Source organism: Elephantulus edwardii, unplaced genomic scaffold (genome assembly GCF_000299155.1).
Source record: "Elephantulus edwardii isolate Elephantulus edwardi_28Jun2011 unplaced genomic scaffold, EleEdw1.0 scaffold00027, whole genome shotgun sequence".
NCBI classification, from domain to species: Eukaryota; Metazoa; Chordata; class Mammalia; order Macroscelidea; family Macroscelididae; genus Elephantulus; species Elephantulus edwardii.
In genome coordinates, this window is record NW_006399777.1 from 2,725,404 (window position 1) to 2,744,655 (window position 19,252).

A 19,252-nucleotide genomic window follows, 5' to 3' on the forward strand; every position below is an offset into this window, starting at 1 on the left:
GGAACAGAGAGACCCGAGGAGGAGGACAGCCGGCCAGGAGCATGGCAGCCCTTCGTCGGTGCCCTCTGATACGGGGCAGGAGCAGGCCCCGGCTCTTGAGTAGCCTGACTAGGAGGAGAGGTCACTTGACCAGGCATCTCAAAGAATCAACAGAGAGGTTGTGTGTCTGCATCATCTGTACAGTGTGCTGAACACAGGCCAGGCAGGTGAAGGGCAGGAACACCCTGGATCCTGGGCACCGGCACCAGCACTTCCACCACATTCCCAGACTCGGCCCGGCTAGCTGCAGGGAGTCTGAGAAATGTCAGTGGCTACTTGGATGGCACTAACAGTTATTATTAAAGTATTGAAAAGAAAGGAGTGTCTACCTATCCTTCTGTTTACCAAACAAAAGTAATAACCACATTCTCCCAATCCCTAATTCTAACATTCGCTTTTTTCTAGAAGACGTCCCTTTCTTATCTGAGGATCTTGACGTGCCTTTTCAAAGAGCAAATCCAGGCATCTGGGTTGCACACTGGAATTGCCTCTGTCCTCATTCTTATTTTCATAATGATGCTTGAATAACAGACAGCGAGGACCAACCTGGAAGGGCTTGGTTCAAAATGTGTCTTGCTGGGGTGATGCATGAAAGGGCAGATGCTTTGTGATTTGAGAACAGATTTATACTATCAGGGGTGCTTGGCTGGCCTGCCTGGCTTCCCACCCACAGGTTGCAAAGGGGACACAGGTAAGGGAGGGGACTGGGCTGGTGCTGGACCCAAGGCAGGAGCAGGTACAATAGAGCTGTCAGCATGGTCGTCCCCCTCCCTAACCCCCCCGCTGTGCTCAGTCAGTCTGCCTGGATCTCAAACAGAAGCACTGACCAGGAAGCCCCGCCACCCTGGCCCTTCCTTCATGGGGCTTTGGGGGGTGGGGGGCTGTGCTGTGGGGAATAAAAGTGCTTGTTTCCCTCCTAATTGTTCCGAGCAGCTGATCACAGTCTGCACGACTCCTTGAACAAAGCCTGCACTTCAGGCCTTCTCATTGTATGCTTACTTCATTTAAAATTTAACAGCTGTCAGTTGTGACACATGAACACTCTCTCCCTAGGTGATGGATTAAGGCAAATTTCATTTGACGCCTGGCACAGAAGCCACGGTATATTATGTGTTGAAAGACCATTTTATTAGAAGAAAGAGGAAGCGAGGAAACGCTGCTCTGGCTTTAAACCCTGTAATAATGGACAGAAACCAGTCTTCACAAAGGCATTGTCCTGGAGAGCTGTGCTGGCTGAAGGCGCCACCTGACGGACACACAGCAGATGACAGGAGGGCTGCGGGCTCAGGTGCCCTAGGAAGCCAGGGCAGGTGAGAATTCAGAGCAAATGAACATCAGACCTTCCTGGGTGGCCAGGAAAGCGGTATTTAAAAAATAAAACACTATCATACTCTACACATCATTTTATCATCCGTTTTTCACTGCTCCACTTTGGTAAATGTATTTCCATGACATTCTTGTCATGACTCAGTAAATAGTCCCTTTGTGACTGCGTGACCACACACACGCAAAACCCCCTCTAGGATAAATAATGTTCACTACATTGAAACAGAAGAGGGGGAGAACGGTTTAGGAGGAATATATAATTAGGTACTATTGTCATGACAAGAGTCCAGAATGGAGGGTGCATATATATATAGTGGAGTGGACTGGGGGTGGGGGGACTGTATAATTTTTTTTTTCACTTTTCTCTTTGAGGGGAGGGGTAGGCAGGGAGGAAGGAAAGTGCAACAATGAATAAAATCCAAAGTCTCTGTAAACTGTCATAAAAATTAATACAACAAACAAACAAAAATACCCCTGTATTTGTTAAATAGGGAGCACTGGTGGTATGGTGGTAAGAAGCTGCATTGCAATCCCCAAAGGTACGTGGTTCAAATCCACCAGCCACTCTGCGGGAGGAATGGCCAGTCTCCTCCCATGTGATTAACTGTCTCTGACAACCTGCTGGTGGGTCAGCTATGGGCCAGTTCCAGCTCGACAGCACACAAATGAACATCTGTTAAATATCATCAACCACTACCAGCTATTTGCACATATTTTAGCTATTAAGGAACATTTCTACACATGGACTTTGTAGGTAATGCATAGGCCTCCTGATCTCTGGATGGTGAAAGGAATGGAATGGCCTAGAACCATTTCCACCGTCCAGAGACTCCTGTTAAAACATGGCAGGGGCGGAGCAATGAGTGTGTAGATCACTTTCTCACTTGGGAGGGACAGGAGAGCATTATGCTGAGTGAATGAAGCCAATCCCCTAAGGACAAATTCTATGTGAAATCATTATTGTAGAATGTGTATGAGGACCCAAGGGTGGGGAGCAGAGGGGTGAGGATGGGGTCCACTAGTCATAGGGTCACACAATTTGATGGGTAGCAGATCCACCTCTGTTGTACCTCCCACCTCCTGTCGCCCTGTAGGGCAGAACCGACCGAAGTCTCCCAGCATCAACTTTCCCAGAAGCTGACCCCTGCATCTCCCGCCCCATCGCGGGGGATGGTCAAAGGCCTTGCCTCCACCTCTTACCCACCAGCCCTTCCATCTCCTGTCCTCTCTCCCTTGCTCCACAGACAACGTCCTGAAGAGTCCAGGACTCCCCACTGTGACCTGCACCCCCTCAGAGCAGGCAGTCACTGCTGGCCACTGAGAAGACCACCAGGTCCGGGCTCAGACCCTGCCGCTCAGCACGACCTTGGGCAGGCCCTTGACCTCTCTGAGCCTCTTCTAAGGGCACAGGGACACTTCTCCTGGCTTCCTTTCAGGAGGGCACGTGTGAGGAAGGCCGGGTGACATCGGAAGTTACCTGGCTTTGTTCAGACAATGCAGCCTGCTGTAAACAAGTCTAAAGTCTCCAAAGTGCAGCATTCTCGATAGTTTAGTCAGTCATTCGTCCTGCTAGTGTTTCCTGAACATCTATTAGGTACAAAGTACTTCTAAGCAGTGTCAAGAGAGCTCTGGTGGCCTAGTGGCAAGAAGCTGCACTGCAATTCCAGAGGTGCACGGTTCAAATCCACCAGATGCTTTGCTGGAGAAGGCGGGGCAATCTCCTCCTGTACCAGTCAGATCTAATCTGATGGCACACACACACACAAAATAATAAAAAAAAATTAAGCTGTGTCTAAGAGAAGTAATTCCATTTAAGAGAAGAAAACAAGAGATCCAAGGAGAGAAGGGAGGGAGAAAGGAGTGAAAAGAAAAAGGGAAAAGAGTACACGGAACAAGGAAGAGATGAGAAGAGATAAAAGGCATTGCGAGTGGAACCAAGTGCAACAGTCTTCTACACAGAGGGCACCAGAGTCTACGCAGAAACCCAGCGGATCTATTAAGGAAACCAAACCACCACTACTGCGAATATACCCCAAGGAAACCAGAGCTACCACCCTAACAGATCTATGCACACCATGTTTATTGCTGTGCTGTTCACAAAAGCAAAGAGATGGAAGCAACCCAAGTGCCCATCAACAAAATACTAGATATTCACATATTCATTTAGTGGAATACTACACAGCACTGTAAACAAGAACTCATAAAACATTACACAACATGTGTGAACCCGGAGGACATGACGCTGAGTGAAGTATTTCAGTCACAGAAGGACAAATATTGCATAGCCTCAGTCATAAAACAGGACTGACATGGGAGGTTGGGAGGGAAAAACTAGGAAAAGGGGATAGATAACAGACACTGCATTAGAACAGATGAAGGAAAGAACTGTTTAAAAAGAATACACTTTTAGGTGTTATTTGTATATATTTGTATTTTCTTCTGCCTTTACTTGTACAACTTGATTTGAACAATAAATGACAAAAAAAGGACTTTGCCTGTAAAGCTATTCATTTTTAGGATCTGAAGAGAACCAAGAGTGAGTCGTGGTTGACTTGATGGCACCTAATGACAACATTAATTTTAAATGGAAAGCTTAAGCCCTTTTTCTAAGTCATTATTTTTGTATAATGACTGGATAAAATCAAACAGATGATTTAGAGAGGAAACTCTGCCACCTTTCAAGGAGTCAAGATAATCAGACAATTGATCACGTCAAATAAATGAGCCTCTAGGCATTGATTTTAAAAGAAGGTTTCCCTGGGAACAGTGCAGCCTCACGTAACGACAGCTGTCATTAAAATAAAATTTAAAAAAACCCAACCAAACAAATAAGTTTGTTGAAATATCAGCAGATTAAAGGTCGCCATAGCATTGATTCTTCACTAAAAATCTTCCACTGAAAGGCCCAGTCTTTGTGGAATGCTCAGGGTTGGATCTGAGGCCAGACAGGCATAGCCAACCTGCAAACTTCTCACAGAGACTTTATTTTTCCTTCTCATCAGAACTCTAGGTCCCCCTGGTGTTGTGGCAACCGCCATCAGGAACTCTCTAGCTAGAACCTGTGTGCCCCAGGCCTCCTGGGGGTCTACTGGGATGAGAAGTACTATACAGCTCACAAACGCACTTTCTATTCTTTTACAAACTCAACCAAACATGCAGTGAAGAGCACAACACCGTTCTGCCCTCAAAGAATTCACAGAGAAAAAGGTGGATGTAGCTGTGAGCTTCATGGTGTCTTTCTATCATTAAACATTTTTAAAATCATATTTCTTCTGTTGCTACATTCCCACTATAGGAAATTTAAACAATTTAGATGAGAGGAAAAGATGAAATCCTTGAAATGCCACCAAGGAGAAATAAGCATCAAGAACATTTGGGGAACACCATTCCAGACTACTTCTGTGAATTCATGCATTCAATACCAAATGTTCCTTTCTAATCTGTCTTCTTGTAGCAGCGATATGCAGCAGATCTCTTGACATGTTCGCATGCACCATTTGTTTAAGATGCCACGTTAGCTAGTCTTTTTTCCTTTATTAATTTTAATGATAGTTTACAGAGACTTTGGATTTCCATTTATTCATTGTTGCACTTTTCTCCCTGCCCACCCCTTCCCCCAATTTGCTCTTCTCTTTGAAAAGTAAAAGAAAAATTTTCATTGTTATACAATCCCTCCCCCTAAGTCCACTCACTATGCAGCTTTCATTCTGAAAAGTAAAATAAAAATAAAAATGCATTGTTATACAATCCCCTCAATTTCCCTATTTGTACACAGTGTATGTGACATCTTTTGTTGAAGAACAAGATCATACGTGCCTATCTGGACAGATGTCCAGTCTGTAGTTTCAGATCCATTCCGAGCACTGGACTGACTAGATGCTTAAGAAGTCTGCGGAATAGGTGGACCAGGTGAGCATGTCAGACGCGTGGGCCTTTGGCCTCATGCATTTCTGTGCTTTGTCATCTTTGGATAATTTGGGTTTGTTTAACCAGTGCCAGTACATTTAGTTCCTTTTGAAAATGTTCAGCCTTCTAACAGCTCGACAAAGAGGCTAAGGGCTTTCTGTCCACAGCCAGGCCAGGGGCTGGCTGGTCAGACAGGGAAGTTCACAGCCAGGTAGCTCCAGAGAAAAGGGGCAGCGGGGGACACAAGGGGGATATTGTGAATCTGGAAGCTGCCATCTGACTGTGCGGTGTCTCCGCTCCATTCTCACCACCTCACTGAGGACCCTAGAGCGTAGCTGCCCATAAACCACACCAGTAACCTCCCCGCTCCTCATGGACCCAGCGTCTGCCTCACTGAAGGATGGTGAATTTTCTCATTCATTATCTAGAAAGGAGAACAACTAACCTTGAGACTAATTTCTATAACTGCTGGTTTTTAAAAAGTCAACACAAAATGGACAGATAACAGAGTAAACCATACCGATTTTGACAAAATTTAGATCTGCAAAAATTGCAGGGAAATTTGAATTTGGAGAATAGATTATCACAACAGGTGAAATGAGGAAAAACAGAATTTGAAAAGCTGATCAGTAAATTAAATTTTAATAAGGATCATGGAAGAGAGAAAACGTAAATATTGCACTTAAACGTAACTGAAAGACAAAAAACCATGAAACTGAAAAGTGGTCCGCAGTCCAAGGAATTGAACGGACTTAACCACTATCAGTCTGGCGGTGTTTTCTTGCTGATACTCCATCCCTGTTGAAGATGAGACCTCTTTAGACTCAGAGCTACACTAGGAATTTCCGACTCATTACCCAAATCAAGAGCACTTGGTCTGCTTTTGTTTGGTGGTGGTGTTTTCCTCAATGCTTTTCAAAATCTTCAAGGCAAAATTAAGTCTAGGAAAGATAGTACATGATGATGACAGAGTCAATCGAGCAAGAGAATGCAACTTTAATGAAAACCATGAAAGCCTCTCGAAATATGTAGCTGTAGTTGGGTGCCACGGAGCCCACAGTGACTCATGGTGCGAACAGCTGACCCTTCCTCTACGCTGCTCCGTCCTCATCATTTCTGAAATGCTCAAGGCCCCTGGCACAGCCACAGTGCCGGTCGTCTCACTGAGGGTCTTCCTCTCCTTCTCTTGCCCTTCACCTTCACCATCAGATCTTTTCCCAAGGGCTGGTCCATCCTGACAGCATGCCCAGTGAAAGTGAACTGAAGTGTCACCATCCGTGCCTTTACGGAGCACGGTGGTTGTAACTTCCTTAAGACTTGCGTGTTCTTTTTCAGAACAAAGTGATTGGCCTCACACTTACTAATTTTAAGACATACTATATAGGCAAGGTAGGGAGCTCTGGTGGCTTTTCCTCAGTGGTAAGGAATTGCGCTGCCAATGCAAAGGTATGAGGTTCTAATCTACCAGCTGCTCCTGAGAAGAAAGATGGGCAATCTCCTCTCACACAAATTGCTGCCTCTGAAGAACTCACTGGAGGGCGACCTCTGGGTTAGTGCCTGCTACAGAGTACACAACAATAACATACAGTCGCAGTAGTCAAAACAGCATACTACCAGTGCAATAACAGACAAACCACTGCAACAGAACCACTGAGAATCCAGAATTCATTCCGTTCACTTGTGAACGGTTATCTTTAACACAGGACCTTGAAGCATTCAGTGGGGAAAAGACCATCTCTTTAACGAATAACACTGGCAAAAAAATAACATCAGCAAAAAAATGAAACTAAATCCATACCTCATCCAGCCATCCATATACAAACATGAACTCAAGATGGATTAAGCAAGTAGATGTAACACAAAACTATAATGATCATAAAAAATGGGGCCAACTTAGCATTACGGCCCTAATTTAAAGTATAAATAGGTTATGAATCATAATCAAAACACAAATGTTGTAGTTGTTGGTAAGTGCCCTTGAGTCTTAGATGGCTCATAGCGACCCATGAATGAAAGATCTGAACACTTGTATAACTTTCATCACTTCTCTAAGTTCATAGAATTTCCGGAGGCAAGCTATTTTGGAAGTGGATGCCACTCCTGCTTCCAAGCTTGTTTAAAATAGGAAGCTCCACCAAACAGTGTCCACCATGGGTAACCATTATTGCATTTGACACATCAGTGTCACAGTGTTCAGCATCACAGCACCCACGAGTTACCTCTGTACAGTAAATGGACAGACCAGGGCTATACGACCTAGAAGAATGTTTGACCAAAAAACAATTACAAACAGGCCTGAGGGTAGGAGATTAAAATCACCCCCTTTGGCTTGGTAGCATCACTTCCTGTCCACTAGGCTGACTGAGCTCTCTCTATGTTGTTGTTGTTGTTAAGTGCCATTGAGTTATAGAAGACTCATAGCGACCCTATGAACGAAAGACCTGAATACTTATATAACTTTCATCGTTTCATCAACACAAATAGCAGGGGATAAACGAAATGAATGAAACTTATTTAACTGATTGACTCATCTATTTATTTGATTCTTATGTGGATCAAAAAACTTCTCTAGAAGAGTAAAAAGATAAATCTACAGATTAGGAAAAAATGGTAACAGTAAATCACACAAGGGTTAATTTATAAAATTAATAGAAATCTTCGGCATCTAAACAACAGAAGACAGTCACATTGATAAATGGGCAATAGACACAAGTAGACATTTCACCAAAAAAGACATTAAAAGTGTAAGGTGATGGTCAATAAACTCCTGAGCGAAGTCTGCCAGTCATGAGCCCCTGTTGTCGCTTGTGCCCTCAAGTTGGAATTGACTGATAGCTGATCCTCCAGCAGGTTTTCAGAGGCATGGGAGGAGATTAGGCATTTTTCTTCAATGGATCAGCTGATGAATTCGAACCTCCTGCCACTGAGACTGCAGCAAAGCTTATCAATACGCCACTCGAGCTCCTGCAACAATAATGTTGTTGCTGTTGTTGTTGTTATGTGCCATCAACCCTACAATGGCTCTTCTGAACCCTGAGACAACCTCGTCATCTTTGACACATGTGACCCCAGTGCCACAGTTAGCGTGTCAGTCCATCTTATCCAGGGCCTTTTTCGCCTGTGCTGACCCTCTACCCTTCCAAGCGTGATGTCCTCCTCCAAGGACTGCTCCCACCTGGAACATGTCCCAAGTCTGTGAGATGGAGCTTCACAATCCTTGCCTCCAAGAAGCAACCTGGTTTCACCTTCGCCAGGACAGACCTGTTCGCTCTCTAGGCAGTCAATGCTATGTTCAACTCTTCTCCAGCACCACAACTCAAAGGCACCGATTCTTCTGTCATCCTTAGTCATGGTCAGCTCTCAGATGTGTAAGCACTTAGGTAGACCAGGGCCTTACCCAGGCACACCTTAGTCTCTAGACTGACATCCTTACTCTTGAACACTCTGGAAAGGTCCTTGACAGCAGACCTTCCCAACGCAATTCATCTTTTCATCTCCTCACTGTTGATGTTAACAGTGCTGACTGTGGATCTGAGCAAGAGGAAAATTTTAACCACCTCAATCTTTTCTCCATCTATCATGATACTACCTATTGGGAGGATCTTTCTTTTCTTGATGTTGAGGTGCAATGTATATTGACGGTCGCAGAAGGTAAGAAGAGTTACGCACACAGAGCAAAGCATTCTTTGATAGTCAGCAGGAAGGGAGCGGAAGAGGAGAGGTCATTTAATGACTGTATAATGGGCGGGTGGGAGGTTGGGGGAAGGGAAACCATCAAGCAAAGACTTTCAGGGTCTCTAGAAACAAGCGGAAAGTAAAAGGAAAGCAGTATCTATTTTCTCTCACTTATTCTGTGCAGAATCTGGTTTTTCAGGTAAATGGCAGCCAATTTTAAGAATCTTTCTACAGTCTCCATTCCTCCTGAAAACCACAAACTGTTCTGCATACAGGTCTGGGGGTTCCAGGGAAGCTAATGTTATGGTACTGTCAGATTTGTCTTTCACTTACCTCTCTGTCGCTGAGTCAGAACAGACTCACAGCTGACCTTCCAGCTGGTTCTCAGGGACTGTAAATCCCTGGGGAGGAGATGCCCATCTTCTTCCCAAGGAGCAGAAAGTGGATTTGAACCAGCTGCCCTGGGATTGGCAGTGCAACTCCTTACCAAATAGGCCACAGCTCCTCCCACCCCTTGTATTTAGTGCTGCAAATAAGAGAATACTTTATCATTTAATGATATTTTACATGTGAGTTTTGTTTGGCTTATAGATCATATTTCCTTAACTGGTATTTGGTGAGGACCTTATATCAGTTTTTTTTTAATTTTTCTGTTTTGAAAAGACTATATAAATCAAACAAATAAAGAGAGAACTAAAATGCAAAGACTAGCTGTGGCATCTAGGATGTGGCATCAGTGTGTAAATGTTGTTGTTGTATTGACTGCTGTCGAGTCAAGCACGGCTCACAGTGACCTTATGAACAAAAGGCCTGAAGCCTTTCTGTAACTAACATCATTTCTCCAAGTTCATAGGGTTTCCAGAGGCATGGTGTTTAGGAAGTGGATGCCACCCCAGCTTCCAAAACTGTCTTAAACTGGGAGCTCCACCAAACACTGTCCACCATGGGCAACAGTTATGCCATTTGACACCCCAGTGGCACAGGGTTCAGCATCACAGCAAACCCAGATTACCTCAGTCAGCAAATTGACAGAAGAGTGCTGTACAACTCAGAAGAATGTTCCTCTGAATTATAGTAACATGAGACCCGAGGGCCAGGATAAATACCATTTTATTTTGGCTACAACTTGCAGTGACTTCATTTAAAAAACCATAGCGGGGGGATTGTATACCAATGAGTGAGTTTTTATTTTGCTTTTCAAGGAGAGGAGCAAATGGGGGGGAGGGAGGAGGGGTTTGTGCGGGGAGAAGGGTGCAACAATGAATGAATAGAATCCCAAAATCTCTGTAGATGTTCATTGAAATGAAACCTAAATTAAAAAAAAAAAAAACCATAGGCCTCCACTCCAAAGTAAATTTATAAATGAAACAAATGAGAAAGTGGGAGGCAGTGAAATACGAGGCAACATCGAAAACAGCATGAGTGAGAGTTACCTTTCCCCTCGAAAGCAGGCTGAACACCTCTCAAAGTCCAAGAAGCCATGTCGGCACTAATTCAGACTGACCTTCCCTGGGTTCCTGGGGCTGTTGAGTCCTCACAGGAGGAGGCCGTGCACCACCTGTCAGGTCCCCTGGGCTGTGAGTTCTCACAGGAGGAGGCTGTGCTTCTTTCTCCCTTGGAGACACTGGTGGATTTGAACCACTGTAGACACAGGTTCTTTGGGTTAGCAGTATATGCTACAGATCATGCCAACAGAGAATCTGGATCAAAGTAGCACTGTTCCAAGACAGAACAGTGAGGGGAAACAAACCCCAAAAGAACTTAAAATGACTATGGTTACTTAAGTGAAATTTGGTTTTCATAACAAAACAAAGGCTGAAGGAAAAGCATGCAGTTTTATGTCTGTTTTTCCAGCTCCTAGTAAAGACTGGGCACAAAGGAAGAGCTCTTTGAACAAATGTATGTGTGACTCTAAAAATGCTTTTAAATAAAGACATGCTGTAAATAAAAACGTCTCTAAATGCAGGTACTATATTTGCTTGTCTAATTTAGTGGCTATCAGTCTTGGTGGTACATTTTAATAACCTAGGAAATTATCTTATCTTAAATTGTTATTTAAGTATAAAATACAGAAAACTGCATATCTTAGGGAGTTTTTAAAAAAATACTACTTCCCTCCAGAATGGTTAAAATGAAAAAGAAAACCAATGTTGTGGCACAAACGTAGAGCAACTGGAAACATCTATGTTGCTAGTGGGATCAGAACGGTGCACTATCCTGGGAAGGAGTTTGAAGTGTCTTCTAATGACAAACAGATGCTTGCCATGTGACTGAGAAATTCCACCCCTAGATGTTTACCCAGAAGTGAAAACATAAATCCATAGAAAGGCTCATACATTAATATCCTTAGCTTTCTTCCTAACAGCTCGTGGCTAGAAATGCAACGGGGTCCATCCAAAGGAAGAGATTCTAATCGGAAGTAAAATGAACCTGACACATGGAGCAACATGACCCCTCAGAAACATTATGAGTGAAAGCAACTGAGTGTTCAGCTCCTTTTACATAAGACACGCACAAGCAAGATCTGGAGCTGCCGGGACCTGAAGCGGAGTGCAATGCATTTCTGACACGTTGGGGATGATGTGTCATTTGATGAGGATGTGGTGAGGACGAGGTGTGGTTAGGTGCCATCAAGTTGGCTACAGCTCCCGAAGCCTACAGACAACGATCGGAACCTTGCCCCATTCTGTGCCATCCTCACAATCTCCTTCACGCTCAAGTCCGCTGGTGTAACAGTCAACAGTGTGTCAACCCCTATCACAGAGGGCCTTTCTCTCTTTCAGGAACCCTCTCTTTCCCAGCTGGCCTTTCCTGACAACATGCCCAAAGCATAGGAGCCCACGCTTTATTGTACTTGCCTCCAAGGAGCACCCTGGTGAAGACAGTCTTCAAGACAGACTTGTTTGTTCTTTTGGCAGTCCATGGCACATTCAGTACTCTTCAACACTACCAATTCATAGGCATCAATTCTTTTGTCATCCTTATCTACTGTCCAACTTTCAGATAGAAAGGAAACAACTGAAAATACTGTAAGTTGGATCAGGCACACCTTAGTCTTTAAAGTGGTATCCTTGCTCTTTAGGACTTTGGAATGGTCCTTGCCAGATTTCCTCAATGTAACACATCTTTTGATTTCTTTGGCTGTTACTTTGGATGTCAGTTGTGGAACCAAGTAAAATGAAATTGTTGACAAGTTCCATCTTTTCTCCATCTGTCATGATGGTCCAGTGGTGAGGTTTTTGTTTTCTTGATGTTGAGATGTAATGCATCCTGAAGATAGAGGTCTATGATCTCCTGCAGATAGCACTTCAGGCCTTCTTCGCATTCAGTGAGCAAGGCTCTTGTCATCTGCATAATGAAGCTGGCTGATGAGTCTTCCTCCAATCCTGATGTCACACCACTCTTCATATAGTCCAACTTTGGAAATTATTTGCTCAGCATAAAGCTTGAATAGGTATGGAGAAAAGATGCAGCCCTGACTGACACATACCTTTCTTGATTTTAAAGCATGCCCTGTTCCCTTGCTCTGTTCAACAATGCTTTATACTCCATGGTCTATGAAGCGTTTCACATGAGCAGTTAGGCATTCTGGGGCAGGGAGGCTAGAATACAATTTTTAAAACCTTACTGAACTTAAATGCATTTTAATGTATCTGAACGTCAAATAAGGGAGCCTTGGTGGTTTAGTGTTAAGAAGCTGTGCTGTAATCCCGAAGGCATGCAGTTCAAATCCAGCAGCTCTGCAGAAGAAGTGTGGGCAATCTCCTCCTGTGCAATTAACTGACTCTGAAAACCCGCTCGAGAGTCGGCTAATCGATCAGTTTCAGCTCGATGGTACTAAAAACCAACAATGTTGCTGTTGTTGTGTGTCGTCGAGTCACTTGCGACTCATAGCGACTCTATATACAATAGCCCTAAACCCTGCTCTATCCCTTGCCAATCTTATTGTCTGTGACACGCCTATCTGTATTACCCCCATCCATGCCTCCATCTCATTGAGGGTCTTTCTCTTCTGTTCTGACCCTCCACCCTCCCAAGCATGGCCTCAAATAAATTAATTCAAGGGAAAAGAAACCCCCCCCCAACCCTGCCGATGTCCAAGATCCATTCCAGACTGCCAAATGTGAACATAAGCACTGAACTTATTTAACAAAGCCACTGAGTGATATACTTATATATCTGCAGTCAAACTGGGAACCACTGGCTCTAAGAGAATACTGTAGGAGAAACAAAACACAATTTTGAAGACATGAAAAATCAAAGATGAATTTGGCTTTCTTCTTTAAGATACTGTTTTTTTCTTAGATTCCCTTTCATTAATTGTATTACTGCCATAAATTATAAAATACAGTATTACTGTTCACCTGTTCTGTTTCTCCCAACCTAATTTTGTTTTACTCATAACTTTGGCCTCTCATGTCCTCATTATAAAGTCCAGATAAACTATTACCTGGCACTCAGTCATTCCAGGCTACCTAAACATGCCCCACATGTAAAAGACCATTTTAGGAAACAAAGCAGCAAAGAACAGAAAAGCCTTCCTCTTTAGTTAATAAAAAACACAAATCAAAAAGACACACACACACTTTTTATAAGTAGCACAGAGGTGACAGGAGAGACAATGATGCTACTTTATTCATGTGCGTTTCTGGAAAAGTCTGGAAGTTTCTTAAAAAAAAGTTAAAATTCACATAGCAGCCATTCAATTCCTAGGTCTTTAGCCAAAATAAGTGAAAATACAAGTTATGCAAAGACTTAAATCATGTTTTTAGACACTTTTTGTTTTCAAAAGCTAAAGAGCGGAAACCACCCAAATGTCCACCCACTGAGGGTTGTCAAGAAACTACATTGATTGTGTATTACAGAATACCACCCATTAAGAAAAGGGACGAGTTACCGGTATATATAAAAAAAAATTAGTCTCAAAATCCTTATGCCAAGGGAAAGAAATCAAATACAAAATAGTTTACACCATCTGAGTTCGTTACTAGAACATTCCAGAACATGCAAGCTAATCTGTAGTGCTGGGAAGATTGCTGGAGTGGAATGGAAGAGAAATTACAAGGTGACAAATATTTATCTTGATTGCTATGGTAGTTTCACTGTTGTATACACACGTCAACTCATCAAACTGTATTTCTAGTCTGTGTAGATTACTGAACATAAATTATAATAAAGCTGTCAAAAGTTAAAATGGAAGGGAAGAAGGAAAATGACATCAAACAGGGCTGAGAACATAGCTGGTGAGAAACCGTGGCCTCTGACTTGTGTGTCTGCCACACTTTGGTGTGTTCAGCTGGACCTGGTAAGTAACAAGTGGCCAGTGGAGAGGTGGAGGGAAGAGCCTGCTTGGACAGCGGACAGATGGCTGCAAACGGGGCAAATCCACAGCATCTCGTTTCCAGGGATTCTTTAATGTGATCGCAATTACTTAAAAGACTCTTAAGTCTACTCATTTTCTACATAGGTTCCAAGCACAAAGCCAACGCAGGCTACCACACACCTCACACTGGGCCTGTGTGCAAACCAGTGTGTTCCATGACCAGAATCGGGGGAGGGAGGGCTGACAGAGGTCAACTTGACCACGTGCAGCCATACTTCTAGGTTGTGACCTTAAATCCCACAACTCACTGCTCTGACTGGGTGACCCTGCAAGACATAGCAGGGCTGCCCCTTGGGCTTCAAGGCTGTAAATCCTGACAGTGCAGATTACCTCATTGTCTCAGTGGAGCAGCAGTGGGCTCAAAGCCCTGACATTTGGGTTGGCAGGCAAGTCCTTGAAGCACTCTGCCACTAGGATTTCTCTCAGCTTAGGTGAAATATCTGCAAACTCTAAATACCTGTACGCTGATCTTTAAACAGCAAAAGCGTCTAACCTACTCAGGATGTCGTGGGGCAGGGGGGAAGGGCACGGCACTTCCTAGTGCAGTTAGCCCAGTTTAGTGAGACATGCTTTTCTTCCTTGAACATAAAACTTGTTCAGAGTATTTTATATTCTATCTGGGAAGTTACAGCACAGAGCCTATTCAATCTTTTGTTTTCTGGGAGCTGAAAGTCTTAGCCATATTAAGATTTATTAAGTTTATTCTTTCTTCTATTCTTCTAGGAGCTCTGGCGTCCTAGTGGTAAGAAGCTGTGCTGCAATCTCAAAGGTGTGCAGTTCTATTCCAGCAGCTGGTCCACAAGAGCCTCTAAAAAATGTCTGGTCAGCTACAGGTGGTTCCGACCCAACAGCACACAAGAAATTGCTGTTCTTTGCCAAACAAAATTATTTCCAAGGGAGTAAAAGGAACAGTAACAGGCTTTATGTTCTTCTAAATAGTTGCTGTTTTATGTGCTGGCATTGACTCCCAGCGACCCTGTGATAGCAGACTTCTATCCTGTAGATGCTATGAACAATGGTGTACAAATCTTTGTGCCTCAGTTCTAATTTCCTTGGGGTATATTCCTAGTAGTGGAATAGCTGGATGATACGGAATTTCAATGTTCAGCTTGAGGCAACGCCAAACTGCCTTCCGGAGTGCTTGCACCATTTTATAATCCCACCAACAGTGCACTAGAGTTCCTATTGCTCCACATCCTCTCCTTCTCTAACATTCACTGCTGTCTTGTTAAACTTTGCTATTGCTACTGGAGTAAAATAAGTCTATCACTTTTTCATCTTTTATTGCCAGTGATTTTGAGCATTTTTTCATGTGCTTGTTGACCATCGAACACCTTCCTCTGTGACTGGTATTCCTACATCTTTTGCCCATTTTGTAATTGGGTTACCACTCTTATTCTTGTGGGAGGTGGCCCTGTAGTAGTGTCTATGCTTTTGAGGCCCTTGTCTAAGATGGTATTGCCAGACTTCCCCCCCCCGCCCCCGTCTAAGATAGTATTGCCAAAAACCCCCCCCCCCCAACAAGTCTGTAGGTTTTATTTCACCCTGTTGCAGTTCCTGAAGCACACAGGGATTTAGTATTTTTTTATTAATTTTACTTATATGATGATGCACAGTGCCATCAGTTTTATCCTCTCCTAGTTGAGTATCTCTGGCTGTATTTGTCAGCCTCTTCACTCCATAGGCTAGGCCTTCTAAGCTTGGTCCCCCTTTTCTCTCTTGCATTATTTTTATGGTTTGAGGCTTTACTCCTAGGTTTCTGATCCACCTTGAGTTGCTTTTTGTATATGGTGTGATATGTAGATCCTGTTGAAGCCAGCTTTGCTTCTGCAGAAACTTCAGAACATATATTTTCAGTCACAAGTCTTGCTTTTCAGATTTCATTTTGGGCAATGCAATCTGCCTTTCACTGTTCCTAAATTACCTTGTTCTGTGGATGAGTGGCAGTCCTGGTCACAGGTCTGGCAGGGAAAGAGAAATTAACAAAACTTCCAAAAGCGAAGATGTACCCGATAGCACTGTTATCCTCAAAACCCCATTCTTCCAAAACTAAGGGCACTGAACTCACACTCCCCTCACTGGTTCATTCTCAAAGCGCACACTTTAGAGATCAGACTTGGTGAAAATGCAGGTTATAAAGTCCATTCAGACATGGAGAACAAAGGCTTCCAAGAATAGGACCCAGAAACCTGCATTTTGGAAACACAATCCAGACTTTTTGGGTGTTCTTCTCTGTGAAGTGATTATTAGGTATACTGCACTCATCGTACAAGATGACAGGCTGATCTTACAAGTCTAACTTCCAAGGGTGAATAGACGTGTTATTTTGTAAAAGATGGATACTTCATCTACAAGGATTAAGTATTAACCAAGTCATATTTGGTGGGGAAGTAACCAAGTCATATTTGGGGGGGAAGGGGAGGGCATCTAAGTGTTTCTCAGAAGGAGGGTATGAGATACATAGTGAAGCAATGCAAGTACTACTTGAGAGGGGAAAGTGGCCTGTATATTTTTAAGTTTTCCTTCAGCTTCATTGGCCACACTACATTCACTGGGGGCGGGGAGGAACAATCCTTCCCCAGCATTCCAGGGCAGAGGGTATACAGCTGCAGACAACTGGTGTAGCTATACTAGTGTAAACTGGTTGTGTGCCAGCCCTTTCTTCTAAAGAATTTTATCAAGACTGAAACAAGACCGTGTCACTATCCATTTTATTTTGGAGAAATAAACGTGATCAGAACCTTCTGTTAAACACTTGTTAAACTGTCATCTGTAAAAAGGGTCTGGTAAGAACTTAAAATCTCCAACTGTCTGACCTGCTTGAGATGTTAACCTTGTTTCATTTAGAGTGAGCTTTTGTTGCCTGAACCAGCCTCACCACTCACGTGTATGAATGCTCACTGCTTAAGACCTAGTGAACTGCTATCCAGTTTTATAGGAGAGAACAGGCCTACTTCCAGCATGGTGCCTCCACGGAGGTGCACGGAAGAATCAAAGCCTCTGTATGCTCTGGGACAATCAACTGGAAATTTAACTAGAAAACTTCCAGACCAGTTAAAAATGTAAAATATAGCCACGACAGGGCTTAACTGCAGAGTTAAGAAGCTTCAGCTTCTGTACCAGGAGACAATTTTGCATTTTCTTGAGATTTGCCCCCAGCAACAGCCATATTGGACAGATGTTTTTAACTCTAAATGCAATATAAAATTACCTATCATTTCTTTGCTATGCAGATTGAATATTTTGCATGTGCATTCAAAAACATATGTTTATAGTTTAAAGTTCTTATGTTTATTGTTTTCTACCATTAAACGTACTGTCTGCAGATGGAAAATTCAGTCTCTTTTATGGGTGGTGAGAAATTGTTAAAAAAATCAGTTACACACAGAGACATATTACACATAATGAGGGAAGAACTCGATTACATTGTTATCAAAATATGTACAGGAGCAATCCTCCCGTTTGTGAAGTGTTTCAGGGATTCTAAATGATCATACTCAACAGCTGGTCCTATTTGCAAGACTTGTCAATAAGAAACAACGCTGCCTTTCTCCCCTGGTGCTTTCCCCGCCCACTCTGCCGCCATGGTTGTACAGGCAGAGTGGCAAGCTGCTTTATCATCACTGCTCCTTATTACCATCAATGGTGGCAATAAAATCAAGAGTGTGGCAGCCCATTTTCACACTTTCCGTTAAAGACAAGCACCAGTTTTAGGATGGGGAGGAGTCTTAGGCTTTAGAAGTACAGGAAATTACTGTGGTATATCTGCTTTTCAAAGTAAGTGACTTGCAGGAAGGGCGTGTATCAATATTGGAAAGTTATTGGGATTAACAAAGGTTTGTTGTTATGTGCCGTAGAGTTGCTTGCGACTCATAGCGACCCTATGTACAACAGCCCTAAACTCCGCTCTGTCCTGTGCCAATCGCACTGTCTCTGACACTCCCACCCCAATTACCCCAGTCACTGAATCAATCCACCTCATAGAGAGCCTTCCTCTCCTGCGCTGTCCCTTCACCCTCCCACGCATGATGTCCCTCTCTAAGGACCGGTCTCTCCTCACAACATGTCCGAAGTATGTTAGACGGAGCCTCAGAATCCTTGCCTCCAAGGAGCCACCCGGTTTAACCTTCTCCAGGACAAATCTGTTTGTTTTCCTAGCAGTCCATGGTATTCTCAATACTCTTCTCCAACAGCACAGCTCAGAGGTCTCAATTCTCCTTCTATCCTCCTTGGTCATTGTCCAACTCTCTGATGCATAACAAGTGATTGCGAAGACCATGGCCTGTATCAGACGCACCTTAGTCTCCAGAGAGACACCATTGCTCTTCAGTACTTTGGAGAGGTCCCTAACAGCAGACTTTCCCATGGCAATACGTCTTCTAATTTCCTGGCTGCTGGTGCCAAGACTGTTGACTATGGAGCCAAGCAAACTAAAGCTGTGTACAATCTCAATCTCTTCACCATCCATCCTGATGCTGCCAAAGGTAGCATGTTCATAAGGGCGGGAGCCCCCAAAACCATGCAGAATATACTTCATGTTGTGTCCCTTATGTTTTGAATAATTTTTGTCACATTTCAACTTCAAAATAGTGCTAGAATTTCTTTCTCAATCCCTAAGACTTGATTTTGAGATTAATGTGATAGTCCTCAACTGCAAATAAAATGTCTAAGTACGCAAATAAAGGATTAAATATATTGAAAGGTGTATATGTGTGTATGTATGTGTGTATATATATATATATAGAGAGAGAGAGAGAGAGAGAGAGAGAGAGAGAGAGACAGAGAGAGAGAGAGAGACAGAGAGAGAGAGAGAGAGAGAGAGAGAGGAGAGAGAGAGAGAGAGAGGTATTTAAAGTTGGGACATCAAAAATATGCTACCTCGGACAGGGATAATCATGTGTTTTGGGTAATAGTTACTATAAA